Source organism: Delphinus delphis, chromosome 1, assembly GCF_949987515.2.
Source record: "Delphinus delphis chromosome 1, mDelDel1.2, whole genome shotgun sequence".
Lineage (NCBI taxonomy): Eukaryota > Metazoa > Chordata > Mammalia > Artiodactyla > Delphinidae > Delphinus > Delphinus delphis.
This window is the reverse complement of record NC_082683.1, coordinates 44886429-44900938: the sequence shown is the minus strand read 5'-3', so window position 1 is coordinate 44900938 and position 14510 is coordinate 44886429.

Sequence of the window (14510 nt, the reverse complement as noted above, 5' to 3'; positions counted from 1 at the left end):
GGCAAGGATGGATATCCCCATTAAACAGATGAGGAAACTGTGACCCAGAGGGAGAAATAACCAGGATCATACAGCAGAGTAAGGGCTGGAACTGGGACTCAAATACCATCCATGGTGTCCCAACCCCAAAGTCTTTCCATCTACCAGTGTGACTCTATCTTGGCCAGGGTGGAGGCAGAGTCTCTGTCGTGTATTTAAAAAGGTAGCTTGGGGCTTCCCTGGTGGCGCAGTAGTAGAGAGTCCGCCTGCCGATGCAGGGGACATGGGTTCGTGCCCCGGTCCGGGAAGATCCCACATGCCGCGGAGCGGCTGAGCCCATGAGCCATGGCCGCTGAGCCTGCGCGTCCGGAGCCTGTGCTCCGCAACGGGAGAGGCCACAACAGTGAGAGGCCCGCGTACCGCAAAATAAAACAAAAAACAAATAAAAAGGTAGCTTGAGGGTCAGAAAGCGTCCCACCCTTATTCTGAAAGATGGACTTGGAATCTGGCCAGTAAGGGACTCCTGTTGAGGGAGACGGACATATCCCCACTGGAAATTAATAAAATCAGCTCTGTGTATCAGTCTCACGTGAGTTTTGAAATAAATACGGGCACCAAGAGAGACGGGTGAGCTCTAGTTCATTCACTGCCACGTTAATTCATTCACTCACACACTAAACAGTCTCTGTACGCCTGCTCTGTGCCAAGCCGGGCGCCAGGCACCCAGGAGTGAGCAGGCCTGGGTCCAACACTGGAGGAGCACAGGGTCCCACGGAGGAGGCACCTCACACTGGGAGGCGGGGTGGGACAGCAGAAAAGGCTGGGCTGAAGGCGCCAAGGAGGGGCCTTCGGGAGCCAGGACACAATCGTGTTTGGGGCTCTGATGACCTGAAGATCAGTTCCCGGAACGGGATGCCTCAGCCATCCTGCCTGGGGGAGGCTCAGCAATGGGCTCTGGCATCTTTGGCTGAGTTTCTCTCCAAGTGCAGCACAAGTGAGGTACTACGGGCACACTCAGGGCATCCCTGGTTCTGAAGACTGATCCAGAGCAGCCGCTCCTTCCCAGAGGAGGGGCATTTGGGCTGGCTCTGGAGGGCAGGAGAATTTCCAGTGGTACAGGTGGAGGAGAAGGCATTTCCGGCTGAGGGGCCTCAGGAAGAAAGGCGTGGGAAGCCCAGCAGGCCACATGGCCAAAGCAATAGAACAGGAGGAGGTGAGGAGGTGGGCAAGGACATGGTCCTGGAGGGCATAGTGCGTCACACTTCGTCCTAAGGGCAGTGGGTGTCATCAAAACATGGTAAGCAAGGAAGTCACCTGGAGCTAGTGACCTTTAATTACAAAAGTCCAAGAAGAACATGCCAGGGCATGACCAAGTGGGCAGAGAAGAGAGGAGGATCAAGGGCTATTTACTGGTGGAACATGTGTGTGGGGGGGTGGGGAGGGAAGTAGGGAGAATGAGGACAGCAGGGGCCCCGAAGCCTGAGAGAGGACAAGAGAGTTGAGCTGACTGACCCCTGAGGAACAAGAAAAGTTTCAGAAACGCATTTCAGCATTCAAATACCAACATGTTCCTGACACCCTGAGCATCAGTTGTTGAAAACAAGGTCACTGGGGAGAGGCCAAGGAAGAGGGAGCCTATGTTTGCTCATGCTGAAACTGTACAACTCTCATGGGGATTTGAACCCGCTGTCTTTCCATTGGGATCGCATACCTGGTCTCAGGACTTAACGAAACTCAGGTTCTTTATGTCTCTTGGCAGAAAGAATTCAGTAAGAGACAAAGTGATAGGTAACAAGTGGATTTATTTAGAGAGATACATATTCCATAGACAGAATGTGGTCCATCTCAAAAGTTGAGAATGGCCCTGGGAGAAGCACACTCCACAGACGAGTGTGGGCCATCTCAGAAGGCGAGAGGCCCCGAAATATGGGGTGGTTAGTTTTTATGGGCTGGATAAATTCATAGGCTAACGAATGAGAGGATTGTTCCAACTATTTTGGGAAACGGGCAGAGATTGGTATTGGGCCACCGCCCACTTTTTGACATTTTATGGTTAGCCTTGGAACTGTCATGGCGCCTGTGGGTGTGTCATTTAGCATTTGCTAATATATTACGATGAGTGTATAATGAGGCTTAAGGTCCACTGGAAGTTGAATCTTCCACCATCTTGGACCTAACGGTTCTAACCAGTGTTTGTTGTATCCTCAAGGGCTATGTCATTCTATTATAGGTTGTGCCCTGCCCACTTCCCTGCTGTTTCAAGATCAGTCAGCCTCGGTGGTTCAGGTGTAGGAGAGGCCCAGTTCCTGCCAGGGGCTAGTGGTGCTGCAGTTGGTCCCCGCGAGAGAGACAGGGAGACCTCAGTGGTCATCCATTCCTGGGCTTCTTCACTGGGCTGTGGCTTTCTCAGAAAAATGCCCAGAGGCACTGGCACCACGGGTTGCACATAATTCTGCCCTCCCCTCCCTACCAAGCCCATCTATGGGCCTGTTGCAGGAAGGGGACCCCTTCCAGGGCCTGAGGGTGGGCCTCTTGTCTAACACTTGGAAATGAATTGTCTGAGGAGACATGTGTACTTGGAATAGGAGGGAAGGGGTTAGGGCACAACCTTTCAAAGAACGACATAGCCCAAGGACATGACATAAACTGATTAGAACCAAATGGGTCCAAGATGGAGGACCAGTCAACTTCCACTAGACCTTGAGCCTTAGTGTACGCTCACTGTAACGCATCAGCAAGCTAAATGACACACCCACAGGCACCATGACAGTTCCAAGGCCGACCATAAGGATCAAAAAGTGGGCGGTGGCCCAATTCCTGGAAATCCCCGCCCCTTCCCAAAATAGCTGGAATACTCTTCCCACTCATTAGCCTATGAAATTGCCCAGCCCTATAAAAGCTGACAACCCCATACCCTGGTGCCTTTCTCACCTTCTGAGATGGCCCACACTCTGTCTGTGGAGTGTGCTTCTCTCTAAATAAATCCACTTCTTACCTATTCCTTTGTCTCTCACTGAATTCTTTCTGCGATGAGACATCAAGAAGCTGAGCTTCATTAAGTCCTGAAACCAGGTGTGTGATCTCAGTTGGAATACTATGGGTTTTGGCTGGGTTTGAGTCCCGGCAGTGTGGGTTCAAGTCCCAATCTGGGTTTTGGCAGGGTTCGAGTCCCGGCACATGGGTTCACGTCCCAGTCTGAGGTGCACGGTTTCATACTGACAAAGCAAAACACTTTATTGGGAAGGGGCGCCTGGGCGGAGAGCAGGAAAGTAAGGGAACCCAGGAGAACAGCTCTGCCACATGGCTCATGGTCTCAGGTTTTATGGTAATAGGGTTAATTTCAGGGTTGTCTCTGGCCAGTCATCTTTTTTGGCCCATATTTGGTCTGACTCAGGGTCCTTCCTGGTGGGACCTCTTGTTGTGAGACAACCCATGAGTAGTTATCACCGTGTCTGGCCAAGGCAGGCGGTTTCAGTCAACGGTTCCCTGACAGGCCCATGGGGTTAAGATTCTTCGTTTTACAGGATGGAGAAACCAAAGCTGAGACCAACTTTCCCCGAGTCCATTCAGCGTGTCAATAGCAGGAGGAAGACCAGAAGCCAGCTTTCTAGGTGCACACGGTTGGCACTTGCTGAGCTCTTACTGTGAGCCGGGCACTATGCTACGTAGGAGCTTTACCTCTCATCCTCCAACAAGGCTCTGAGGGTGGTACTGTGTTTCTATGAGGCTTAGAGAGGCCCGGCAGCTTGTGGAAGTGTGTATGGCTGGTAAGGGGAGAGCCAGGGAAACTGAGAAGAACCCTGCAGGGCCTCCCAGGAAGGGGAGGGGGGACACTTTCCATGCCCCGCTCCCTCATTTCTTGCTTAGTCTCCTAGGCCTTCCCTGAGTTCCAAAGAGCAGACTCCAGCAGTTACTAACTAGGGATGTGTGGGAATATAGAAACAAAGGAAAAGCAGTTAAACAGGAAAAGTAATGATAATAGTTTAGTGAAAACAGAGTCCTAGTTCCTCCTCAAGGAATATACGTAACAATCTGCTGCGTATCTTTAAGTCGTTCTGCAGGAACGGAGAGCCCTGAGCACTCAGCTGGAGGATGGCGACTACCTGCTGAGCACAAGCACTAGACCCCAGACTGTTCGGAGCCAGAAAGTTGATGATTAGGATTCCTAAAACACCACACTGCTACTTCACAACATATCAATGAGAAGAAAGTCATGAATCCTGCAGCCTTCACCCCCAAATGTTGCCTTTAAAAATGCTCCCCTGGGGCTTCCCTGGTGGCGCAGTGGTTGGGAGTCTGCCTGCCGATGCAGGGGACATGGGTTTGTGCCCCGGTCCGGGAAGATCCCACATGCCGCGGAGCAGCTGGGCCCGTGAGCCATGGCTGCTGAGCCTGCGCGTCCAGAGCCTGTGCTCCGCAACAGGAGAGGCCACAACAGTGAGAGGCCCACATACCGCAAAAAAAAAAAAAAAAAAAATGCTCCCCTGAAAGCCATTGGGGAATTTGGGTCTGGAGCGTGAGCTGCCTGTTCTCCTTGCTTGGCCCTGAAATAAACCTTTCTCTGCTCCAAACTCTGTTTCCGTTTGTCTGGCCTCACTGTGCCTCAGGCACATGGACTTGGGTTTGACAACACCAGGAGTCTGGGCACTTAGCCACGGCAGTTGGCTGTTTCATGCTATGTCTCGGGAGGTCTGGGAAGCTTCCAGTGGCGGTGATGTCTGAGCAGGGTGATGAAGGAGCCAGGGACAGGGCAGACCAGGCTGAAGAGCCACAGAGGCCAGTGGAAGAGGGGCACCTAAGGGCACGTGAAGTTGTCCCCCATGGCTGGAGTGTGAGGAAGAGTCTTGGATTCCGGGTTCTGGCCAAGGTATTCAGCAGGAGAAACACATATGATTCCTCCGTCTGAGGAGAGGCTGCAAAGAAGGCTCTCCTCTGTACAGCAGGAATAAGGATGTCATGATCAAACTACTTTGCAGGCATTAGGGGGAAAAGTGATGTCCAAAAGGTGAATGCCGCTGGGAAACAGTAAAGCTTCAAGCAGAAGAAAGGAGAGGGCCTTTAATGAATATGGCAACAGAAGAAAAATGCACAACTAAAAGTTGCAAGTTAAGTTTTATCCAGGGACCTTACTGAGGACTATAGCCCAGGAGACAGCGTCTCAGACAGTTCTAGGAACTGCTCTGAAGAGGGAAGGGAGGAACCAGGATATATAGGAGGTTTTTGCTGAAAAAACAAAAACATGTAGTCTAACACCAAAAGATTACTGCTAATCACAAAGAGCAGACATCAAAAATGAAAGATTTTGGCACTTTTCTATGTATGGAAAAATGAAAGGATCTGCGTTCATTGAAATTATTCTTTACATATGTATCTTAATTCAAAGCACAGAATGCTTCCTGGTTTTCTCCATCCTGAATTCCCCTCAGGGTACACCATTGGTGGGAGGTTGCCGTACCTAATGGCTTGATCTTTATAGGATTGGGATGGTGGGCAACATTCTTTTTTTACTGCACTGGCAGGCAACAGTCCCTGTTCACAAATATCATCAGGCAATATTTAGTGAGCATTTGGTACATGTCTTAGCTCTTGTATCCCATTTTCACTTATCCTCACAACCATTCCAGGAACCTGGTTTGGTTATTTGTACCTCACAGGGGCTAAGAGAGATGAAGTTGCTTGACGAAGATTACACGGTTTTTAAAGGGTGGAGTCAGGATCAAAGCTTGATAGGCTCAAACCCAGAGCCCACCATCCCCACTCCTTGATGGCTCGCTCTTTCTTAGCCAGGACTCCCTAGAAGAGGAAGCTGGAGTCCAGGCCGGGGGGAGGCAGCCTGTAAACAGGAGGTGGCTTATGCTGGCAGAAGAACGGTGTTTGTTCTTTTCTGCTTTATTGGTTCTTCCTTTCACAAAGAAGCAGGTGCTCTAGCAACCTCCCAAACAGCATTCCATAAGCTAGGTCCAGGAAGACACAGAGCCCAGGGCAGCCAGCCAGGCCCCTCCCTTGGTTCACATCAGCAGAGCAGGGGATTTAATGCCACAGCCTGCAGACAGAACTTAGGTATAGAGCGTCAATATTTGCCATCTCCCAGCCTCCCTGGTCTTTGCTCCAAGATCAGTACCTTAAGTACAACAGGTTCTTTGCTGTGCAAACATGCAGGTACAGATGAATGGAATTTAAAGTGACTCAGGCTTCACCGCAGGATTTGGACTGGAAATCTGGTCTGGTTTAACCTTCTGCCATCACCGTTTCCCGGGACTCTCCATTCATCCTTAGACTAACGAAACCACAGACATCAGAGAACTGGCGAGGAGCTCAGAGCCCAGCCAGACTTTTGATAGGAGGACATTGCTTCTCAGAGAGGCAGAGAGGGAAGGGACCAGCCCAAACTGGCACTGCCTGGTAGCTGTCACTGGGATTCTGAGGGTCACCCAGCAACTCCCGGTCAGGTAGAAGTGATTTCTTTGATTCCATTTTTTTAAAAAAACATTTATTGAGTTGTAATTTACATTAGTGAAATACACAGATCTTAAGTGTATATAGTTCAGTGAGTTTTTTTAAAACAGCTTCATTGAAGTATAATTGACAAACAATAAGCTACACATATTTAAAATGTACACTTTCGTAAGTTTTGACACATGTATTGATAAATACCCATGAAACTATCACATAGTTTCATGTCCATAGTGAACACGTGCGTCACCCTCAAGAGTCCTTGTGTCCCTTGGGAATCCTTCACTCTCACCCCGCCCTGATCCTCACTCCCATACTTAGACAACCACTGATTTTCTGTCAGTATAGATTAGTTTTCACTTTTCTAGAATGTTATATAAGTGAAATCATACAGCATATACTCTTATTTTTTGGCCTCTCTGACTTCTTTCATTCAGAATAACTATTATGAGATTTATCCAAGGACTTTCCTGGCAGTCCAGTGGTTAGGACTCTGAGCTTCCACTGCAGGGGGCATGGGTTCGATCCCTGGTTGGGGAACTAAGATCCCACATGTTGAGAAGTGCAGCCAAAAAAAAAACATATAAAGATTTATCCATGTCGTAGCATGCCCATAGTCATTCCTTTTCATCGCTGAGTAGTATCCCATTGTGTGCATGTACCATGATTTTTGAATTCCAGGCTGAAGAAATGCATTCTTCACTTATCCATTCATTTGTTAATAGATTTTAGGTTATTCCAAGTTTGGGCTATTACAAGTGAAGCTTCTCTGAACATTTATACACAAGTCTTTACATGGTCATGTTAGGGGAACCACTGACTGAATTCGCCCACCCTGACCAGGCACCACAGCAACCGTTTGAGTTATCTTGCGACAGGAGGTCCTGGTAAGGAATGCGGAACTAACAAGCCACTACCAATCGGAAGAATCCGGAAAAGGTCAAAAGGAGAAAGGAGAAGCCAGTCCATACGTCCTACCAACCTCTCAGATCCTCCTCACTGGAATCCATCTTGGCTGAGCGATGCGTGTGCCACCAGGAAGGCCCCTGAGTCAGAATGATTGGCCAGAGGCAACCCGTAAACTAATCCCATCACTATAAAACCCGAGACTGTGAGCCACGTGGCAAAGCAGTCCTCCTGGGTTCCCTAACCCTCCTGCTCTCCACCTGGGGGCCCCTTCCCAATAAAGTCTCTTGCTTTGTCAGCATGTGTGTCTCCTTGGACAATTCATTTCTGAGTATTCGAGCCCACTCTCGGGCCCTGAAAGGGGTCTCCCTTCCTGCAACAGACATATGCTTTCATTTATCTTGGAAAGTAAATGGCTGGATGTGGTAGGTGTAGGTTTAACTTTTCATGAAACGACTTGTTTTCTAACGTGGTTGTCACTTTACATTCCCATCATTGGAGTAGGAGAGCTGAGTTGCCCTATATCCTTGTCAACACTTGGTATAATCAGTATTTTTAATTTTAGCTATTCTAATAGGTGTGTGGTAGCATCTCATTGTGATTTTACTTTGCATTTCCCCAATGACTAATGATGTTGGGCATCTTTTCATGTGCTTATCTTCCTTGGTGAAAGGTTTGTGTAAATATTTTAAGATTTTATTAGATTGCTTGTTTTTTGATTGTTGGGTTTTGAGAGCTCTTTATATACTCTGAATACACACACCCTTTATCATATAATGATTTGCAAATACTTCTTCCAGTCTATGGCTTGTCTTTTCATTCTTTTGACAGTGTCTTTCAAAAAGCAAAAGTTTTTTATTTTGACGAAGTCCCATTTATCAAATTTTTTCTTTTATGGATCATGCTTTTGGTGTTGTATTTAAGAAATAATTGCCTAACCCAAGGTCACAAAGATTTTATTTTATATGTTCGTCTAGAAGGTTTATAGTTTTAGGGCTTTTTTTTTCCCTTTCCAATAAAAATTCCATTTTATCATGGAATGTGAACAATGCTCCATTCTTTTGTTTAGATAAATTCCAATAGTGTTTATGCTGATTTCTCCACAGGGAGAAAAAAGAGACCATTTATCTGAAAAGCAACTGGCAAAAAAATATTCAAGTTCAATTTGGTTTCATCCTGAAGGTTTGAAGTCAAACAATTCTTTGTAAGGATTTATAAATAAGACATTCATTAATTAAACTTCAAAATATTACTTTGAAGTGAATGCTACTGAATTCATTTAACCAGTGGTGAAATTCTGGCAAAGAAATAGAGTAATTAGACTTGTTCAGTAAAGCATTTTTAAAGCCTAGAAAAAGAATCCAGAAGTTTCCAATGCCTCATCCTCCATGTTGAATTACTCTGTTTTGGAATCAGATACTCGGTGTGTAGTTGCAGTAAGGGTATTCTGCTGTGACCTAGATAGAACTGTAAGTATAGCCTAAACAAACTGCTTAAAGTATCAGTATTTCCTATTTGGAATGGCTATCTAATACATATCACATCTGGAAGAAGAGGCTTCTGGGAAGTCCATGAGTGCTTTCAGAGTCTTTTCACAGAGCTGAACATCTGTCCTGACCTCTCTGCAGTTATGAGACAACCTTGGTGTTTTAGGTTTTTAAATTAGGTCTGTGATCAACTTTGAGTTCATTTTTTATATGGTGCAAATAATGAATCAAAATTCTTTTTGTTTTTCTTTTCGCACATGGAATCCAATTGTTCCAGCACTATTTGTTGAAAAGACGATCCTTTTTTTTTTGTGGTACGCGGGCCTCTCACTGTTGTGGCCTCTCCCCTTGCGGAGCACAGGCTCCGGACGCACAGACTCAGCGACCATGGCTCACGGGCCCAGCCGCTCGGCGGCATGTGGGATCTTCCCGGACCGGGGCACGAACCCGTGTCCGCTGCATCGGCAGGCGGACTCTCAACCACTGTGCCACCAGGGAAGCCCAGACGATCCTTTATTGAATTTTTCTTGCATCTACGTTAAGAAAAAAACGGTAATTCATATATTTGTGGTCTATTTGTTCCATTGACTTATTTGTCAGTCTTGTTGCCGATATCACATTGTCATGATTCCCGTTGCTTTACAATAAGCCTTGAAATCAGGTAGTGTTAGTCCTCCTACCATTTCCCTACCCCCACAAAGCTGTTTTGACTATTCTAGCTCCTTTGCATTTCCATATGAATTTAGAATCAGTTTGCCAATTCCTATAGAAAAGTTCTGCTCGAATGTTGATTGAGATTGCATTGAAATTACAGATCAAGTTTGGGGAGAACTGACATCTTAACATTGTTGAGTCTTCTCACCTGTGATTACATATCTCCCTTTATTAGTTCGCCTTTAATTTTTCTCATAACTATAAGTTTTCTCAAAACTATAATGTTTATAGTTTTATAGTGTACAGTTTTGTATGTCCTTTGTCTGATTTATTCCTATTTCATATTTTTTGACAGCAAGTCATATTTTTAAATTTTAACTTCCCATATTTCATTGCTAGTATATAAAAATACAGCTAAATTTTGTACATTCTAGTAGATTTACATTCTAGTAGATTTTCTTTTTTGTAGATTTCATCAGATTTTCTATATATATAATCATATCGTCTATGAGTGAAGACGGTTTTCTTTCTTCTTTCCAATCTGGATGACTTGCATTCAGTCTTTCACCATTAAGGATAAGTTAGCTGTAGGTTTTCATAAATGACCTTTATCCAGGTAAGAAATTTTCCTTCTTTTCCTACTTTGCTGAAAGTTTCTACCAGGATTGATGTCATATTTTGTCAAATGCTCTTTCTGTGCCAGTTGAGATGACCTATGTTTTATTTGTTTGTTAATGTGGTGAATTACATAAATTGATTTTTAAATGTTAAATTAATCCTGCTTTTGTGGGATAAACTCCACTTGGTTGCAATGTATTAAGCTTTTTATATATATTGTTGGATTCAATTTGCTAAAATTTTATTAAGAATTTTTGCAGGGCGGGAAGGGATAAATTAGAAGTTTGAGATTAACATATACATACTACTTATACATAAAGTAGATAATCAACAAGGATCTACTGTACAGCAGAGGGAACTATACTCAATATTTCATAATAACCTCTAAGGGAAAAGAATCTGAAAAAGATTCAGTTATATACACATATAACTATATATATATATATACATATATATATATATATATAACTGAATCATTGTGCTATATACCTGAAACTAACACAACATTGTAAATCAACTATACTTCAATAAAAAATAAATAAAATTTTTTTAAAAAAGAATTTTTGCATCTGTGTTCATGAGGGATATTGGCCTGCATTTTTCTTTTTTTGTAATGTCTTTGTCAGAGTAACACTAGCCTCATAGAATAGGTAGGGAGTGTTCCCTCCTCTCCAGTGTTCTGGAATAGTTTGTGTAGCATTGGTATTATTTCTTTCTTAAATGTTTGGTAAAATCCATTAGTGGAGCCATATGGGCTTGGAATTTTCTTTGTGGGGAGGTTTTGAACTACAAATTCAACTTCTTTAATAGATACAGGAATATTCAGATTAGCTATTTCTTTTTGAGTGAACTTTGGTAATGTCTTTCAAGCAATTTTATCTATTTCTTCAAAGCTGTTGAATTTATTGGCATAAAGTTGGTTGTAATACTCCCTTATTATCCTTTTAATAGCTGTACAATCTGTAGTAATACTGCCTCTCTCATTCTCGATATTGTAATTTGTGTCTCCACTCTTTTTTTCCTGATCGGTTTGGCTAGAGGTTTATCACTTTTACTGATGTCTTCTCTCTCTCTTTTTTTGTAGATCTTGGTAGAAATATACCATTCTGTGTGCACTTGAGAAGAATGTGTATTCTGCTGCTGTGGGATTCTGTAAATCAGGTTGGTGGTATCACTTACAAATTGGCACTTGCCGTCTTCCTCTACAAGGATCAAATTATGAGCCTCTGAAGCTGCTGACCTTCAACACCCCCTGAAAGGATCTTAGTATGGAGATCAGGAATGAGGCACTCTGTGCTCTGGGAAAAACTGGCAGAACAGGTCTTCAGATAGTTATTTTTAGGAGAGTATTTTATGAGCCCAATTCTTGCATCTCCTCATATCTAGAAAAGCACTAAAATCCTTCATGGTGATGTCTGCTCCTTGTGACTAGCAGTAACCTGTACGAGACTAGCAGAAACCTTCTGCAAAAAAATATGTGCTTGATTGCATCCCCTTCTCCAAAATCACATATACTGACGTTCCCCCCCACCTCTTTGGAGCAGTTTCTCAGAGCTATCAGTAACGCTGTCTCCTAGGCTGCTGTCCTTATTTTGCCCCAAATGTCAATAAAACTTAACTCACAACTCTCAAGTTCTGCTTCTTTTTTTCAGTCGACAGTGGATAGCGTTGTTCAAGTCTACTATAAACTTGCTGATTTTCTGTCTACTTGTTCTATCATTTATTGAGAGAGGGGTAATGAAATAGCCAACCAGAATTGTGGGTTTGTCTATTTTCCTTGCAGGTTTATTAGCTTTTGCCTCATGCATGTTGAAGTTCTGTTATTAGGTGCATAAATATTTAGGATTGTTATATCCTCTTGATGAACTGACCTATTTATCACTATGAACTGATCTTCTTTATCTCTGGTATATTCTTTGCTCTGAAATCTATTTGTCTAATATTAATTTAGCCGCACCAGTTTTGTTTTGTTTTGGTTTTTTTCTTTTTTTTTTTTTTACATCTTTATTGGGGTATAATTGCTTTACAATGGTGTGTTAGTTTCTGTTTTATAACAAAGTGAATCAGTTATACATATACATATGTTCCCATATCTCTTCCCTCTTGACCAGTTTTGTTTTTAATTAATGTCAGTAAGGTACATTTTCCCATTCTTTTACTTTTAGCCTATTTGTGTATTTATATTTAAATTAAATATTAAATATAAATGTGTTTCCTTTAGTCAACATATAGTTGAGTCTTGCTTTTTTATTCAATCTCACAGTCTCCTCTGCCTTTTAATTGGGATATTTAGACCATTTACATTACATTTATTGTGACTATTGATATGGTTGAAATTATATTGCTATTTGCTTTCTGTTTGCCCCATTTGTTCTTTCTCCCCTTTTTCCTTTTTTTCTGATTTCTTTTGGATTAAATACTTTTTATGATTCCATTTTATCTACTTTGTTGGTTTATAAACAAAATTGTTTTGTTATGTTAGTGGTTCCTTTAGAGTATGTAGTATACATCTTTAATTTAGCACAGTCTACCTTTAAGTGATTTTAAACCAATTCACTTTTTCTTTTTTATAGTTTTTTTTTTTTTTTTTTGGCTGTGTTGGGTCTTTGTTTCTGTGCGAGGGCTATCTCTAGTTGCTGTGAGCAGGGGCCACTCTTCATCGCAGCGCGTGGGCCTTTCACTGTCGAGGCCTCTCTTGTCGCAGGGTACAGGCTCCAGACGCGCAGGCTCAGTAGTTGTGGCTCACGGGCCTAGTTGCTCTGCGGCATGTGGGGTCTTCCCAGACCAGGGCTCGAACCCGTGTCCCCTGCATTGGCAGGCAGATTCTCATCCACTGTGCCACCAGGGAAGCCTACCAGTTCACTTTTAAGAACCTAATAGTACCAACAGTATAATTCCATTTCTCCCCACCTGACCTCTGTGTGCAATTATTGTCATACATTTTATAATACATTGCTGTTATTCTCATTTAAATAACCAATTGCCTTTAAAGAGATTTAAATAGTAAGAAAGAGCCATTATGTATTTAGCATGTAGTTATTTCCATGTGCTCCTTATTTGTGTGTGTGTGTAGATTCATATTTCCACCTCATATTATTTTCCTTCTGCTTGAAGGACTTCCTTCAACATTTCATGTACTTTAGGTCTGCTGGTGATAAATTCTTTCAGTACTTTAAAAAGGTCATTCCACTGTTTGCATTGTTTCCCATGAGAAACCTACTGTCATCTTTATTTTTGCTCTTCTGTATATGAGGCACTTTTTTTCCTCTGACTGCTTCAAGATTTTATCATTACTTTTGAACAATTTGATTATGATATGGTGCTTGGTGTGGGTGCTTACGGGACATTGGGCTTCTTGGCTCTCCTTTCATCAAATCTGCAAAAATTTTTACCATTATTTCCTTAAACATTTTTTCTGTCCCCTTTTCTCTTTTTCTTCTGGATTTCCAATTACACACATATTGGCTGCTTGAAGCTGCTTTGCTCATCTTTTTGAAGTTATTTTTCCCTATGTATATTTTGTTTTGGATAGTTTCTATTTTTATGTCATCAAATTCACTGATATTTTCTTCTGCAATTTTAAACTGCCATTAATGCCGACAATGCGTTTTTCATCTTATACAATGTTATTTTCATCCCTGGGAGCTGGACTTGGGTTTTTTCTGTATTCTCCATGTCTCTACTTAACTCTTTCAATACATGGAACACAGTTATGACTTTTAATGTCCCTCTCTGATGATTCTAATATCTGTGTCAGTTCTGGGTAAATTTAGATAGATTTTTCTCCTCATTATGGATTATATTTTCTTTCTTCTTTTCATGCCTGGTAATTTTATTTTCATATACTGTAACAGCTATACTGTAGTATAATTTATATACCATTCAATTCGCTCCTTCAAAGTGTACAATAGTCTTTAGTATATTTATAGAGTCGTGCAACCACCACTATAATCACCTTAAAAACATTTTCATCAACTGAAAAAGAAACCCCACACTCATTAGCAGTCAGTCCCCATTTCTCCCCGACCCTGCATCCCTAGGCAACCACTAATCCACTTTGTCTCTATAGATTTGCCTGTTTGGGGCATTCCGTATAAATGAAATCATACAATATGTGTTTTTTTTGTGGCTGATTTCTTTCACTTAATTATTTTTGAGGTCCATTTATGTTGTAGTATGTATCAGTACTTTATTCCTTTTTATTGTTGAGTAATATTCGATTGTATGGATATATCACATTTTGTTTATCAGCTCCTCAGTTGGACATTTGGGTTGTTGCTACTTTTGGGCTACTGTGAGTAATGCTGCTATGAACATTCATGTATGATTTTGTATGGATGGACATTTTAATTTCTCTAGGAGTGGGACTGCTGGGTCATATGGTAACTATGTTTAACCTTCTGAGGAAGTGCC